Source organism: Ixodes scapularis, unplaced genomic scaffold, assembly GCF_016920785.2.
Source record: "Ixodes scapularis isolate PalLabHiFi unplaced genomic scaffold, ASM1692078v2 PGA_scaffold8__174_contigs__length_109621045, whole genome shotgun sequence".
NCBI lineage: Eukaryota > Metazoa > Arthropoda > Arachnida > Ixodida > Ixodidae > Ixodes > Ixodes scapularis.
In genome coordinates this window covers 61,814,386-61,829,023 of record NW_024609883.1, presented here as the reverse complement: position 1 = coordinate 61,829,023, position 14,638 = coordinate 61,814,386, and the positions used below count along the sequence as shown (strand labels likewise).

The 14,638-nt window shown below is 44.9% G+C and overlaps 1 protein-coding gene across 1 annotated transcript in view; it reads left to right on the top strand.

The window, feature by feature from the left end:
• Positions 1–14,638, top strand: part of LOC8033029 (ATP-binding cassette sub-family C member 2) — a 40,001-nt gene that overhangs the window by 6,335 nt on the left and 19,028 nt on the right. The gene's annotated exons all lie outside the window — the stretch shown is intronic.

The following is a 14,638-nucleotide window of genomic DNA, read 5'->3' as shown; positions in this document are numbered from 1 at the left end:
TAGAGGCTGCTGGATTGGCTTTATCCAATCGGAACATCGGCTCCGCTCGCCTTTACCATGAGACGAAGTTCAGACGCAACACCTCCTAGATAAGAATGCCTAAGTGCTGCATTTTCCTGCATCACTCAAAGAGGCGACCATAGGCCGAAGATTGTACACGAAAACTGTGTGAGCGTACGGCCGGAACTCGTGTCCAATCGGTGAGAGGCCCAGTCTCAGCCGAATACCGGCACCACAGTCGTGTGTGTCCAATCTAAGCCAAATGGTCGCCTCTTTGAGGGACGCAGGAAAATTCAGCACTTCGCTTTCTTCTCTAGGAAAGCTACTCATCTGACGAGTTGAGCATTTTGCGCCAATTCCTAATGGTCACAAAACTGCATTTGACGGATATATAGGGATCCTTCATTCTAAGTTGCTATGCTATCAAGCTGTATTTAGCATGTCTGGGAGCGTAGGTTGTTGCTCACCCAAAAAGATGGGGCCCTTAAAATATTGACGCATTTACAGAGATGATGAACGTGAGAGTCTAACGACCACGGGACGTCAAACAGCTTGTTCTTTTTGTGTAAAATTGAACGTTGATCCTACTGCGCGAGCACAAAGACAACTTGTGGATCATTTGCGCAGGCTTAGGACGAAGGGAAGGCTCGATGAGGTTCTTTATCGCCGCTTTTTTTCGTCCGATGAGTCCTCCCCCAAGATCTACGGGCTACCAAAGGTGCACAAGAAGGCTGTCCTCTACGTACAATTGTTTCGTTTTTTTTTTTTTTTTTTTTTTTTTTTGTATTGCCTACATACGACCTCTCGAAATTTCTGGGGGAGTTGCTGAGGCCGTTGACTGAAAAGAACACGCTGTTTGTTGTGAACTCTCCGGATTTCTTAACAGCTGTCCGTAAGCAAGAGCTCGAGGATGACGACGTAATGGCTTCCTTTGACGTCGTCTCTTTGTTCACGAATGTGCCAATCGGGTTGGCTGTTGATGTCGAGGAAAAACGTTTGCTAGATGATTGCACCTTGGGATTCCGCACGCCCTTACTGGTAGAGGATATTGTGATTTTATTGTGGTTTTGTTTAAACCAGACTTACTTTACTTTTGACAACATGGTGTTCAATCAAATTGAAGGTTGTCTGATGGGAAGCCCGGTGTCCGTTGCGGTGGCCAATTTGGAAATGGAGTATGTGGAGAAGTTGGTGATGAACTCATTGTCTTTCCCCTTGAAAATTTACTGCCGGTATGTAGATGACACTTTGGTAATCCTGAAAAAGGTGAACTTGCATGCTTTTCACTTGGCGCTGAATAGTATTCCTACGGCTATCGAGTTCAGGTGTAAAACGGAGAGGGACCGTGTGCTGCCGTTTTTGAACACATTGATGCGCAGGGTGGGTGGTAGTGCCGAAGAAACTTAAGTGTACCATAAACCGTGCGACAGCAAAAATGTTTTGTGTTTTGATTCCCATCACCCGGCGGAACACAAGCGCGCCGTGGTATGGACACTTATCGCGTTGCGATGTGTTGTCTCCAAACGATGACCTCCGGTCCCAAGAACTGACAAAAATCTCCCCTTCCTTGGGCAGGCGCGATTATCCAGGATCCTTCATAAGTGACACGCGTAAGCGCATGTAACAGTGCAGAGTAGACACTGGAGACAAAAGGAAGCCGATAGTGTGTATTCCCTATATCTGGGGAACCTCGGACTCGATTAGAAGAACTTCGACCCCACTGGGCATCCCGACTGTGCTCAAGCCTGCGTACACTTTGGCGAACGTGATTTCTCAGCCGAAAGACATTACCCCCGCCAACGCCCAGACAGGTGCGGTGTACAAGGTGAACTGTGTCAACTGCGACGCCACGTACATTGGAGAAGCCGGCAGACGGAGGAGCACTCGGCTTAAGGAGCACAAAAGGGATGTGGTGAAGGCCACGCATGCCACGAGAAGTAGGTCTGAGCCCTTCGACCACAGCTAAACGACTGGGCATACGTTTGACTTGGACAATGCGGCGACCTTGGCTCGTGAGCAAGGGCTCAAGGATGTTCGTGGAATTGTGGTTTATCCGCCGTGACCCCAAGGCGTGCAACATAAACCAGAGCCCCTACCGGACGTTTACGGGGACTTGTTAGATTATAGTCGACTGGTTTGACTCTTCCCACCACCGGGCCAGTTCACACTGATGATGCCACCCGGATAAGTGGCGATACGTCAGTGTTGTTTTTTATATATTTTTTTGTTTTGTTTTTGTGTTAAGCCAGTGTAAACTTATTTCATTATGACTACCCCTGGCTTTTGGAACATATTTGCATGGTTAAGAACACTTGTGTTCCTGTGTTCGGTGGTGCCAACACAACTTGTGCTGTCTGGTATGAGATGTGCGGCGCTGTTGTTTATGAGATGCTTCGGTGCGTGGCGGAGTAGATGATCTTGAACGAACGCTTCAAAGGTCTCCGATGTTACGTGATAATTGATCCACCTTTACAGAAAGACGCTCATTTGTGACCCTGAGCGAGGACAGTTGCTCTTGCAGGTCTGGTGCACGTCCGGGTGGCCCAAAAATAACTGGGGTTGTGTGGATATTCATGGCAACGTGTAGTTGGTCAGCCATTTTAAAGTTGCGACGAGTCGCTCGCTGTATATGAGCAATTTACCCAGTGCAGTACAACCGCTAGCCTGGGGTCTTTAACGTTCACCACGGAGTAGTGATACACGGCCGGACGCCGGTACGATGTTCAGCCAGATCGAAACGGGCAGGGGTCAGGATTGAACCCAGGATCCCAGGGTTCTGCAGCACGAGCTTTACCTCCACCTGCTCCGAGCTGGTGTGCGCTAGCCCACTCGCCCACCGATCCCCTCCGGGTGGCCCAGAATCTGCAGTGTGTTGGCGGACGGTGCTATTACCCCTAGTTGAGATGTCTATGATCTTGTCAAAAATGTGAGCGAGTTTCCAGTGACTCTGACGAAGTTGACCAGATCATGCGAATTTGTTCCGCTGGACAAAGTGCTCCCGCAAGATTGATACGTCCAAACCATCAGCTCGATTGCCAAGCAGATGCTGCACCTTGCGTAGTAGATCTAAGGGTTGTGTGGTCGCCCAGCTCTTCTGTTGTCAGAAGTTGCTGGATTTGACATGTTTCGGACGCGGTTGCCCTCCGAATTAGTTCCGTATTTAGCTTGTCGTAGGGAGTGTTTGTTGGTGGAGCATGCAAAACATCCGGGATGATGGCAGCGAATGACTGGGGTAATGCCGCGACGACGATGTTACGTTTTTCTTTTATTTTTTTTTTTTTTTGGAGGGGAGGGGGTGACTTTATTATCAAGAACCAAAGTTCAGAGTATGTTGTCCAGCAGTCTGTCGCCTTAACACCTGCAATACCAGAAGCAAGGCTGTGTTCACCGGTAGGTATGTGGACATTCCCAGCTGATTTCAGCCATCAGCAGAAGTCCGGTTGGTTGTTGCCGATGTCCGGGTCACCAATTTCAAGGATTCGCTGACCTTCAACTAATTTATTTACATTATATACGAAATGTAAAACTGAGTTCCTTGTGGCTGTGTTCGGAGCTGGTGTTGTGGGTGCTTGAATTATGCTTTGTATTTGCGCCTCCTTAGTCGCGCGGGCACTCTTCTTTTGTCATCCGTGATCGTTCGAATCCACTACATTTGTTTTTTTAGCAGAGAATCTACCAGAAGTGTTGAAGACGATTAGCAGTGCCCTATTGAAAAAAGCAGCACAAGCTGGTCCCAGCATCCCAGCTTCATGCTGGGTTATCGCTCCAGCATGCCCAGCTTGCCGTGCTGGTCCCAGCACAAGCTGGTCCCAGCATCCCAGCTTTATGCTGGTCCCAGCACAAGCTGGTCCCAGCATCGCAGCTTCATGCTGGGTTATTGCTCCAGCATGCCCAGCTTGCCATGCTGGTCGAGCTGGTTGAATGCTGGGTAATGCTTGGTGAATGCTGGGCAAATGCTGGGTCATGCTGGGTGAACTGCCCATGCTGGTTAGGCTGGTGTACTTCCCCACCATTTTAACCACTTTAAATGAATAGACAGGATAAACAAGCCAAACTCTTCAGAAAAGCCAGCTCGGCATCTATGATTATAATGCAATTAAATGCAAAGGTGCAAGCGAGCTGGACAGTAATGATGCAAATAATCCCTCGAGAAGGGGAACAAGAGGGACAAAGGACAAACACAAATCTCCAAACACAGCTAGGTGACTGGTGCGCGACCGAAAAAATCCGCCTCGTCCGGGTATCGAACCCGGGACCTCTCCATTACAGGTGGAGCGCTCTACCAGCTGAGCTAACCAGGGGTCAGACGTCAGTAGAGCAAACGGGTTTTATCAGCCACCACCAGTCTAACACCAACAAGGGTGAAGCTTGCAATTTAAGGTTATGATTATAATGCAATTAAATGCAAAGGTGCAAGCGAGCTGGACAGTAATGATGAAAATAATCCCTGGAGAAGGGGAACAAGAGGGACAAGGGACAAACACAAATCTCCAAACACAGCTAGGTGACTGGTGCGCGACCGAAAAAATCCGCCTGGTCCGGGTATCGAACCCGGGACCTCTCCATTACAGGTGGAGCGCTCTACCAGCTGAGCTAACCAGGGGTCAGACGTCAGTAGAGCAAACGGGTTTTATCAGCCACCACCAGTCTAACACCAACAAGGGTGAAGCTTGCAATTTAAGGTTATAATTATAATGCAATTAAATGCAAAGGTGCAAGCGAGCTGGACAGTAATGATGAAAATAATCCCTGGAGAAGGAGAACAAGAGGGACAAAGGACAAACACAAATCTCCAAACACAGCTAGGTGACTGGTGCGCGACCGAAAAAATCCGCCTGGTCCGGGTATCGAACCTGGGACCTCTCCATTACAGGTGGAGCGCTCTACCAACTGAGCTAACCAGGGGTCAGACGTCAGTAGAGCAAACGGGTTTTATCAGCCACCACTAGTCTAACACCAACAAGGGTGAAGCTTGCAATTTAAGGTTATGATTATAATGCAATTAAATGCAAAGGTGCAAGCGAGCTGGGATTATTTTCATCGGCATCTAGTTTATTATTTTCGTATTCGCGGTCTGCTCACATGAGCTCAGATGCTACACATCCACTGCGCTGACACAGCACTAACCGGCGCACAGACAGTGGTTCTCGGTGCAAAACAAATAATATTAAAACTAGATTGATTGTTTATCTCTCAGCACGGAAAATACTAGACACACGCCAAAAACAGGCAATAACAATAAAAAATACTACACGGATGAGAAAAGCGAACCTGGGTCCCGCCCGTAATGGGGACGAAGCGTCCTCTTGCGTAGTCGGCAGAGGCGAGGAAATCCGTGTGGCTTGGATGGCATTGATGATGCTCCTCGGCACCACCGTCATTCACGAGCACAGAGATGTTCAAAGACACGAAACGACGCCTCAGTCTGGGCATCCGACTTCTTCCCGCGCTGAACGAACTGCCGCTCGCTGTCTTCTTAAATTCCGCTTCGCTTGCACCGCCGTTCCAGTCGTCGCCAAACAACGCGCACACAGCCTTCCCTTCGAAAATCTGCCCAAGATAGCCAAACGTGTCTCAAATTCTCCGTTCCTACCACTCTCTCTCTCTCTCTCTTTTCTCGCACACAAAGGGAGCTCGCAGCGTGCCTGAAGCGCCCGGTCGTCTCCCAAAAACGAGAGGACAAAGAACAGGACGTGGGATCGTCCCCACCTCAGCCGACCTTGGCGCGCGCGTTCCCGGCAATGCCAGTTCGACAAGGTCTCGCCGACCTTAGCGTGCGCGCTCCCAGCAAGACCAGCTTGAACCAGCTTGGGCCGGATTCAGAACCAGCTCGAACCAGCATGACAAGCTTGAACCAGCTCAAGTACCAGCTTGCCCATCTGGATGCCAGCTCGAACCAGTTTGAACCAGCTTGAAAAGCTTGAACCAGCTGCAGTACCAGCTCGAACCGGCTTGCCCAGCTGCAGTGCCAGCTCGAACCAGCTTGAACCAGCTTGAACCAGCTTGATTACTACCTAGACCAGCTCGAACCAGCTCGAACCAGCTTAAAAACCAACTAAACCAGCTTGTCCAGCTTGATATCCTTGCTGGTTTTTTCAATAAGGTGTCCATAATTTTTCATACCGAGATCGATGTCCAGTCCCTGGGTTTTTGACACCATGTGTTGCAACGTTTGGGGATGAATTAATGTGCTAATGACCATCAAACTGCTAAAAGTGACTGCTCAAATAAGTATCAGAGGCCAGGTGCGACGCAACTTATCACGAGCTCTTTAAATGCCCACACTGAACAACGCCGGAGCTGAAGAAAAGAGCAGTAATGAAACAAAATAGCATCTAGGCTGACGTCACCGGAACCACAAGATGTAGGTGGGTGTTGAGTTCAGAAAAAAAGACCAATAACAGATTCGATTCTACAAAGAAGGATTGAGGTCCAGATGGAGAAACCTTGCAGCAGGGGATTGAAAGGACGGAAAGCTATATGAACCAATCTGTTTGTTCTTTTCTTACACTCCGCTTACAAGTACTGGAGGTGGCGAGTATTTCTTCAAATATAATTAAGTTGGAAAATAAGAAAAAAACTAGTTTTTACTTTTGTTCAAACTAACACAAATCTGCCGAGATATCTTGGTGCACTCAAGCATTGTCGTATTGATAATCAGAATTTACACTGTCGTGTTCAAATAAAAATATCAGCAACATGCTTTCGATGCACTCTTTATGATATTTTTTTAAATGACGTAACTTTCGAAGAGACGATTCGTTATCTTGGAACTTCTACTAAAAAGAAAAGCTTGTAATGCAAATTTCTTTAGAATAAAAAAAAACAATATCACAAAACTTTGCGCAGCACTGAGATCTCAACCCTATTTAAATTAAGACAATTAGTTAGCAACGTAATGCATTGCAATAAAATATTTTCCTTGAAAATCTCAATTAAATAAAACAAATTATAGGTATTTGTTCACCGCATCACTTAAGTGAGCTCCAAATTTTAGAGAAAAGACGCGATGCTCAATTGTGTCCTTAAACGTGCTTTTAAAGACATGCAGCAGAATCTCGCCTATGCTCCAGTATATTGGCATCTACGAGCAGATTGGTATAATCGAGCATATTATGTGTTAATTATGGCCGATGTGGGGTCACTCCAGACTATAAAAAGGGTCCTGAAAAACGGTGAATTTCAGGTGAAGTAACTACATAAAAACGAAAAACCCCAAACGATTTTCTGAGACTGTACCGTATTTTCCGGACCAATATTCTCACCCGGTGTATAATTTACAAAGCAAAACTTCTGTTGAAAAAAAAAACTTTTTCTTCCAACCGTACTTGAAAGACTACGACTGAAACCCACAACTGGTGCAAGCTGTCAAATAAAAAAAAAACTTTTAGACAGACTGCACCACCTGTGTTGCTTGTATGTAAAGAAAATCTCATGCGCAGCACACCTTGATAAATGCTTGCTTTTCTCACAAAAATGCTTGTATCATAAATAAGCCCTCATTTATATACTCTGCCATTACCGAAATTCGATGCGTGTTGTCCTAATGAACGATCTTGAAAAAACAAATCCTTGTATAGTCTGCGCCTGCACGAGTCTGCGCCTGCACGCAATTGTACGCGGTGTGCACCGCGTACAATTTAATCTTTGAAACATTCATATAATCCACACACGGCAGTGCAGAAATTAAGTTACCTAAAATTAGGAAGGCCAGGAAAGTTTTTTTTTTTTTTTTTTTTAAGATTTGACGTATTTCATGCAGATTCCTTTGATCATGACGACTCTGTGCTTTGTGCTGTTTGCCTGTGTGCAACAAATGGTGGCCTTCGAGCGGGCTCTGGAGTACACAGAACTGCCGCAAGAGGTACGCTATGCTTAAGATAGAAGTGACTGAGACTTTGTTTTTATTGCATTTTATGCTATCATGAGGTTTTTGATAAACCATGATTTACATCTTGGTCTGCTGATAACTGTACCGAAGGTTTTTTTTTTTTTTTTAATGCGTCCACGGGTTGTTATTGTTTTACTCAGTATGGCATCAAACCACTTACGTCATTGCACCGTTCCCAGTGTTTGTTTTTTTTTGTGCTTCCACTAGAAATTGAACACGTGTGTCGGGGTGGGTTTATTGATTTGCCTCAAAACTTATATATTATAGCCCCTTTTCGAGTTATAAAAAGCAATTCTTGTAATGTTTCAAAAACATTTTCCCATATTATTTGGAAGTGGAGCAAGGTTCAATATACTTTTGGCTACTTGATTTTTGTAGCAAATTCTGTTGCTTGTTATATTCATAGGTAAAACCGAAAACACTCACAATACTTTTGTTTACTGTATGTCGCATGGTTTACTTTTCGCTTGAAACTAAACTGTTCTGACATATTTCATGCCAGAAATAAAAATGTAAAATTTTGTATTTTTCACGATTTGGTGACATATGTGGAGCCTTGTATCTTATGATTCAAACAATAATTTTGCATACCCAATGCTATAAACATTTTGAGTTATACATGTGCGATCGACTGGAACCTGTATAGTTCAGTTTCTTTTTATGGTTGAATGTTTCAATTTTCTAAGAATATAATTTAGCGAGAATTTTAACCAGATTTATTGAAAATGCCATTTTTTTATCCCTTACTTATACTTTTTATTGCTCCCAATGATGTGAATTTTTATGGGCCTAATCGAAGATCCGCCTTTATTTTGTATTTACTGTAGAAGTGTTAGAAAACATATGCACGCACCCAAATCGACAAGAGTAGTTTCGCAATTTTGATTTACAGCAAGGTTCTTATAGTTAAAATGCTAGGAACAGGGAGGTCGGAAGTGTTTGGGGGCAGAAGGGGCGACGAAGAGTGGCGGCGGAGAGGGGGGAGGAAAGGGTATTATGAGGACGTGCCCACATGAGAAAACAATGTCTGCCCCTACCCCTCCGCCGTTCCGACGTTACTGGCAACGCTTTTAGAGCGTTGCCAGTGTGGCCCGTAAAGCTATCGCTTTTAAATCGACACACTTTGTAGATATTTTGAGCTCGTGGGCTGTCGTCGCCACTAGTCAAAAACCCTTCTTCTCTCCTCCCTTGGTGGGAGAAGAGGGAAGTCGCTTCTTCCCTTCAACCGTGCAGCGAAGACAGAGAAGTAGGAGAAACCCTGCGTTCCGCCAGTAACCACGCAACGAAAGAAGAATATTTTTTGTCGTCTGCTTCAAACGCTTGTTTCCGAACATTCCTCGCGCTATGCCAAATCCCACCATTGGCAGTATCCAGTTGCTTCGCGTAATTTTAGATTGTTTTCTAAGCTTCCACCGCGCTTACCCTTTTACTTCTAAGATCATCCATCAATTGTGGTGGTTGTCAGGGACATCCATGACGCCAACCACGACAGCTATGAAAATTAACCGTGTCGCGCCTCCCTACTCAGGTAAGTGACGGCAGCATTCCACCCGCATTGCGCGCGACTGTGCTACAGCTATCGGTTTCGTTTGTTCGCACCTTTTTATTATTATTATTCGCATCAGATCACCTGAGTCTGGGTCAATGTTGTGGTTTATTTAAGTTTATTACATATAACAATTTTGTATCTATCATAATTGTGTATCGATGCTGAATGCTGATAAAAACCAGTGAAGGAGACATACACTTGGTAGACCTGGTGTTGCCGCTAGCTTTGTAGTCTCCTAGCAGATCCAGCTTTTTACATTCAAACTTACTTGTGTCTAGTTTTTTTTTTTTTTTTTGCAATGGCTCTCCTTCATATTTAGTTGAGTATCCATAACATGGACGACATAAAAAGAGTGTAGATTAGGATAGAAGTTTCCCTCTGTGATCACCTCAACGTGGATCTGCTGAGGTCAGCTTTCTCAAAGGCTCTTGGAGGACACTTCTCGCTTTGCCATTTGATCTTTGAGCACTCAGATATACAAAAATGGGTACAGCTCACGTAAGCCCTTACTGTTTGCTCAAAGAGCTTGTTTTACGCGGAGGGGATAAAATGCTGTAATATCCGTTTTGATTCAGGAACACCAGGTAGGTATTAGGATGTATATTTTAACTAATAATGTTTTGTTATTTTTAATTCCTCGTACCTTTAACGGCATGCTTTATGCTTGAACTTTTTATAAAACAATAAAGATCGCCATTGCGTAGTACACAGGGACCTAGTTCAATATCTACACGCTAGCATTACGCCCACGTTAAAAATTACCTAATTTTTACGCACAAAACTGAGTCTGCAGTTGTGTCCATTTTCGCAGCAGGTATTTTCACGGTTGGGAAATTTATCGCAATTTTTTATATCGCTGAGAGGATTGAGTTTCTAAAGCCGGCATCTCTCACTGTAACAACGGCTTTACAAATTCTTGATGTACATTAAGTCACCACTCAACCCGAAGCAGCCGCAATACTGCACTTCTTGTACCCGAAGCGGCCGCGATATTGCACCCGAAGCAGGAGCAATATTTTGGGAAGTCTCACTTGTTTTGTTTTGTCTAATACGCAGTAGGTAATTTCCTACAAAAATGTACGACTGAATGCGACTCATACTTTGCCTTACTTTATTTTCAGCTGTGCATTTTAAAATTTATTTTGTTCACCGCCATTAATTTCCGCGGAGTCGTGCCTAGTCCTCCACCAGGTATTCCTTCCTTACGTCCCATAAAATATCATTCTCGGTAAATGCAGTTGGGCACAAACTTGATCTCAACTGACTGTCACATCACACAGAAAGTTTTAAGCCACGCGTTCGAAGCAATTCCGGTCAAAGCAGGTTAGTTTTCCTCATCACAGCAACACTGTGGAAAGGGTGGGGGGAGAGGGGGGAGGGGGGAGCTGACCTCACCAAAACCACGTTGAGACGTTTTTTTCCACAAAGTGAAAACGTTCGTTTACTTATATCTCCTTTTTTATATCGTCTATCCTAAGGAGACTTAATCAGGTCTGTGATTGACCGCCATTGATAAAAGTGGACACAAGGAACTTAGAATGTAACAGGCTCGAGCAGAGGACTGCAAGTACGGCTACAACACCAAGACTGCCAGTTGCAGGTATCCACTTTTTTATTACATCAACTGAGACCGAGTCGGTACGCTTTCTCGGGATGGTAGAAAACACAACATGCAGAGAAAGATAGACAAGGTCAGGAATGAACAAATATATATTCGAAAAGAAACCAAAATATGCAGACCGACTCAAGTGTCCTAACCAAAAACTCCCCCTCCCCTCCTAAAGGGAAAAAATTTATCGGTACCTTGATGTACTATGATGTATAAATGGTAGCAGAAATACATGTGAGTTGCACAGGAAATGAGAAGCGGGTGACATAAGAGAGGATGTTCCCACTCGTCCCACATGCGTTGTTAGTGGCAGCTGTAGATACGTTCACAGACTCGTGGCGCATTAGGATGGCGGAAGCGGAAGTGAATGCCCCTGGCTCGGAGTCCCGTAGAAGTAATTTTGCAGCCCCCCCAGGCCGTCATTTCCATGTGTGGCGTGCAAAGTAACTCTGCGGAGAAAACCTGGGCGCGCTATCGGGTTATTCAAAACACACAATTAGAAGCTTTTTTTTTTTTTTTCGGGAAGAAGTTTACAGGGATTAAGGAGACGACGGCGCCTCCCGCCTCTGTGGTGGACGCGTTAGTATGTTCGCCGCGTGAACCCCGGTGCGAGGAGTGTGACGTCACGCATCCGAGCTCGCAGATACATTTGTTTTCTTATTTCCGCGTTCAAAACAACTTTAACGTTAGTTTGACGTGCGTGGCGCCACTTCCGTGACCAGGTTCCCTTGACATCGACCTCCCAACTTTGTAACCCTTCCAAATGGGGAGAAAGACGTGTGTTGCCAGTAGCCTCGAAACAGCGGAAGAGTGGGGGCAAACATTGTTCCCTATTGAAAAATATCGGTGACGAAATGATGCTGGAAAACTGCTTACAACCATAACAACCATAACAGTTTGAAACCGACACCCCCAAAGGTACTTGATCGATAGGTTAATCCTTTCCGTTATGTCGTCGGCAAGTCGTTTAAACTAATTACAAAGGCTCTCTTGCATCCAACCAAACTGACAGTGTTCGTATCTAAATCTTCTATATACTCTGCATCGACTATTATGCGCTACATTTTCAAGGCGAGCGTAGTTTCCACTGTGCAGCAGTCTCGCGCTGCTGGGAGAGTGTGTGGCTTTCTAGTTTGCGTGTACTCGCGAGAGTACCTTTCAAAGGGTTGGAGCACTATAAAAGCTAAGCTGGCTTTCACCACGTAACGCAATATATTTGACACCGAGCATAGGTAGAGGGTAAGGTAGTAAATTGTTCCTAAATTGAAAATCGTTCTCCTGCATGACTCCTCGTTTATTCCGCTCGTTTTAGATTTCCAATGTTCCAACTTAAGATATAAAGCCTTTTAGTTATTATATTAAAAAAAAAATGTGTGCTTTAGTTTCAGTAAACAGAAACGTCTATTTCTGAAACTAAGACGGGCGGATATCGGAACAAACCAAACGCCGGAATGCGCCAGCGAGGATGGCGCTACAGCGAACGGGTTTTGCGACGGCTACTCCAGCCACGCGCGCTCTCAGGTTCCGCACTCCTCGTGACAACCAATATTATAATCAAGTATAATTTGATCTCACAGGATGCGCTCCTGATTAGGAAACGCCGATCACGAATCCTGCGAGCAAAGGACATCTGTTCTTGGAATATAATCGGCGGTTTGAGTTCAAAGAATGATTTTGTCCTGGTTGGTTAGGACAAAAACCGTGATCAAGTGCAACCATTCTATCTCCAATTTATCACGAACACTTGGCGCGCATGATCACAATGAAGCATACTTAAGGTAACTTAAACTAAAAGTAGAACGAAAACCACGCGACTCGCTTACCGCGTCACGGAAAGACGCCTTTAGCCTTCCGTGACTTCGGTTCGGTGACGAGAGCAGGCCGTAGGCCTAGCAAGCCGCTGTTGATGCCTGTTCGGATACGGCGCGCCAGCTGCGCAACGCTGGCGGCGCCCAGCCGAACTCCAAGAGGGGCCGTCCAGTTAAAATCCAGAATCAAAGAAATACTGGCCCACCAAACGTCTCTCCAGGCCCATAGATCGTCGGAATTCTACAACCGACTGAGGAGAAACCGAGGCGAGGAGCAGAGCAGGTCCAGCCGCTTTCGCAACCACGGCGGCTGCGATATCGGCGGGTCACCACTGCCGGTCGAAATATTGTCTCAGTCGGTCATGTTTCGGTAAGGTACGTGGTGCGGCCGCTGCTGCTCTGACTCTAAATTTCAAGACGACTGCGCTTCTCGAAGTTCAACTAGGCAAAGAACCTTACTGAAAATGTTAAATGCTCCAGGTTGATCGCCGAAGACGGCCGGTGTAGAGTTACCAGGACGGTGAACGTGAAATACCGAAATACCACAATGCCAAAATTTGCGAGGCTAACTTGAGTCCTTCGGTGGAAGGATGTTAGTCACCGGCAACATGGACGCGGCCAAAACATATCGGCACCTCGCTGTAAACATATGGTTACTTGTGGTACATTAGCGGTACCTTAATGGCTGCGTATGTGACAATTGTAAGCATGACGGTACCCTGCTGGAATCCTCATGGTTGCATGTATAACGGTTTTATGCATGACGGCAAAATACAGGAATCGTGATGCACCGCCACTCTCCATCGCACCTTCACCTCCGAAACGCTTGCGACGCCCCTGCCATTAGCGCTGTAACATTTAAGACTTAAAAACCTTGCCGTAAAGCCTACTTGCGATACCACCCTTTTTGCAAATTCGGCTGCTTGCCTATATTTTTGATCATTTCTACTGAAAACACAAGAAAGCGGGGGAACCTTAGCCCATTGAAAATAAGCATTATTGAGAACAATAGAAAAAATTAAAAAAAAAATCCTTCTTCCACAAACCGGGCACAAATTATGGCCAAATTAGTTTATTTTTACAAAATTTAATTATTATTACAAACTAGTTCCTTACAATGAATTAAGTAAAATGGTACCATGTAGATAGCATATGTATAAATGTACTAGCCTATAGTATTTAGAATGAATATATATAGTACATCCTAAATACAAGGCTGGGAATATATGATCAAAGCGTGAAATTGCGATGTTGGCCTTTTTTTTTCTTTTTTTTTTTTTGGGGGGGGGGGATGATATTTGCCAACAAAAGTTTAAAGAAAATAAAATGCGCCATGCGTCATCATTTTACAAAAAAGATAAGCGTGAATGTTCGCTTTTTTGACATATTTATATCAATCGACACAACTGTGTACCAAAATTAAGCAGCCAAATTTAACTTGTGACGGGCTTAAACTGAGAAAGTGGGTTCACAAATTCTGGCATTTCACCTTGCTTCAGTTCCGAATCCTTGTACATATATATATGTTTTCTAAACAAATTTAAAGAGTGTATTTTTTAATTGCGGATATGGGGATAGAACGTGTTTTCCTCCTTAAATAAATCTATCCACCCCGACAAGCGTGTTCCATTTCAAATGAAGCCACCCTTACATTATATTTAATATCTAAAGATGACAGACCATCGATGAGCAACCCTACTTAGAGGTGCAACATGAAGTCGTATATAATGCACTGATCAGCCAAAACATTGACGCCCTCTACATTATGTTAATGTGCACGC